Here is a 3282-nt window from a genome sequence, read left to right on the forward strand (position 1 = left end):
ACCTTCATGTTATGCTTTTTAAGTTATATTCATTTTCGGTGTCAACCTAGTTCTTTCTCTAACATCTTGGATTTCTTCATTCATTTCTTTAAGTTACATTCCCTTTGAGTGCTCTTTTGTCTGTGTTTCCTACATATTGCTGGACAGCAATTCCAGTTGTGGTCTTCTCCCAATAGTTTTCTATTTCAGCTTTCATACTTTTTCTCCAGATTCATAAGAAGCAAATTTTAAATGTGCATAAAGGTTAATTAAATGTATTGACACTTACCATTAATTGAAAATGTAGTGATATGCATCCAGGGTATATAGAAGTAATTTTCTACTACTAAGTATATATTAAGGTTTTGTTTCTGGAACCTTATGCACAAAGTCAATTCTTGGAATATTCCATATGTATTTTTATTAAGTACATTCTTTTACATTTATTGTAGCAAACACAATGTCTTATGTAAATCACCTTCAGCTTTGTCTCTATTTACTACTTAAATTGTTACTTGATTTTTGAGAGAACAACATGGAAGTTTCTTCTGGGTGGTTTTGATTGATGATTTCTTCTTGTTTTCCTACCCATATTTATCTCAAAGCTGAAACTTTATGAATACTTTAATGATTGACATATTCCTCTAATGCATTCATATATGGAATCTTCCTCATGGCCTCTCATAATTTTTGTCAGTTTTATTATTCATGATATTAAAATTGTTATATCTGCTTTATTTAAATGGCTACATCCTTTATGCATTTTTCTCAGTTCACTGTCTTTCACTTGTGTTTATTAAACAGGACATGATTAGATCTTATTTACTTGTCTAGTCTAAGATTATCTTTTTCTATTGGTAGATTAAATCTTTGATGATGTAATCTGGTTATTAGTATTTATTTCTCATCTTGTACCTTTACTACTGCCATGATTCATTTTTTTCTTCTGTGTAAATTGTGGTATTCTTTCTTTACTTTTCTGTTTTGTAGTATTTTTAGACAAAAATTATCCCATATTCTAGAGATAATTTTAGTTTATTAAAAATTCTTACCAATTATTACCCATATATTCTTATGATTTATGATTTTTTTAGTTCTTCATTCTGGAAAAGGATCATAACTCTAGGGACAGCTTCCTTGCTTTTTATTCTTTTCTCCTAAGCCATGTAATTTTCCATCTTGGTGATTCTGAGTCCTAACAAATTTCTTGTTTTTACAATAATAATTATTTATTTTTACTTTTAACTTTTACTGGTTTCTTTTCTGACTATACTTCCTTTTAATCTAAATTAGATCTTTGAATTGATTTTTTTTCAGTTTGCTAAAATACAGTCTCCCTGTAATTCACTCAACAATAAATTGCAGTTCATAAGATTACTGTCTTTGCGTGTCTGAAAAATGTCTTCTTTCTGCAGTCAGCCTTCCCATCATACTTCAATTTTAGTCTTTTTTACTATAACATTCTTCCTTTCAAGTAAATTAGTTTTCTCATGAATTTGAGAACAATTACCATTTGCTAATACTGGATATTGTCAATATACAATCCAGTATTAGATGGTTTCTTATTTCTATGCAGGTAGCCTACCTGCTGTTTTGGAGATTTTCACAGACTTTATTTCATAGAATTTCATCAGGATATGCCCTAAATATGATCTTCTTTTAAATATGTATATATGTATATAGCTTAAATATACTCATTGTCATTATACATATTTGTGTGGTAAAATGTTATTCTAATACAAATATAATGTTTAACAATTGCTGAGAGTAATTCTCTTATCTGTCACCTCAGATTATATAGCATTATTTTGTGTTAGGAAAATTAAGGGTTTTTTTTTTCCTTAGTAATTGCGGTGTGGTTTTATTTAAAGGCTTGTCTTTCTTCAGCATTATCCCTTCATTTTCCTTTGTTCATCTTTAACATATTTAATCTATTTTGAGGACATTAGTTCAGATTCTTGAATCTGGAGTCTCTAATTGACAGTACTGGTTTCTCCTAAATGTCTGCTGATTTTTGCTTATTGTTCACCTTGGATTGACAGGTCCCCACTTTGCTTATAAATGTCATTTCTTTTTGTCACAGCCCACACTCATCAAGAGTTTGAAAAAAGGAATGACATGCTGCTAAGTGGAATGTTTAAATAATTATCTCTTGAGCATCGATGCTTCCTCTTTCTCTTGGGTATGGCCAGCCATTACCTGTCTTGCTTCTCTAGTCCAAGCGTTCATAATAATTGCTCTAGCATGGTGGGGGCAGGGGGGACAAAATAGAAGAAAATGCTCTGCTGCCTTCCTAACAGATTAGGTAGAGAATTAAGACATAAAATCACTCAACTGCTCAAAATGGGGTGTCATCATAAAAATGATTGCTCCCCCTACCCACTAAGACTTATTTATTTTACTTCCTTCCTTGTTTCAGGCTTGGAATCCTCTGAAGTCACACCTGACTTCTGTATCCAGCCTCTGCTGTACATGCTTTACGCTTTGCTTTTCTCCATTAATCTCATCTTCTCCTCCTTTTGATTCAAAAAGACTACTCAAGATTTATTCTATGTAAGCAAACTTATTTTCATTTTAGTGTGGATTTATTGATTTCAATTGTATTTTTCTGGTGTTCATAGGAATCTGTTGTGGGAAAGAAAACAGATATGGAAGCCTATTATACCATTAGTGACATCCTATAGGATTAGGCTCACTGTAGTCATACTTTCAATCTTATAACTAGTGTAACACTTGAGACTCAGAAAGCACTTCCTAGGAAGAGATTCATATAAGCAATGAAACTGCAAAATTTAACAATCTGGAATTGAATAATTTTGAGGGATGAACTGGGCATCAGAGGGGATGATTCTAACAGACCTCTGAAAATTGACCTGCAGCCACTTTGGGTCACCTTTAAGGTTTTTGGTGTGGTCCTATACATCTGCATGCAGTGAAGAATGTACCAAGTATTAGACAGATTTGTATGCTGATTATCTTCACAGAAAATGGATTTAAGAAACCTATATTGCATTTTAATACACTAGCATGATCTCTAACTGCACAGTAAGTATGTGCCTTTATATCTTCATCAAGGAAATTTATTGCAGCAGACGAAGACTGTAAGAAAAAATAACAACTAATCATAATGCAGAGTTGTGCAGCCCAATCACAAGAGATACATCTAAAAAAGCACTGCTATTCTACCTAAGGAGCACTCAAGGAACTTTGCAGAACAGAGAATGGAAGGATTGCGAGAGCCAGGTATTAGGAGTTTGTTGTTAGACTGGGTCTCCTAGTGATATCAGAAGGTAAACCCACAAG

Source organism: Rattus norvegicus, chromosome X, assembly GCF_021556685.1.
Source record: "Rattus norvegicus strain SHRSP/BbbUtx chromosome X, alternate assembly SHRSP_T2T, whole genome shotgun sequence".
NCBI classification, from domain to species: Eukaryota; Metazoa; Chordata; class Mammalia; order Rodentia; family Muridae; genus Rattus; species Rattus norvegicus.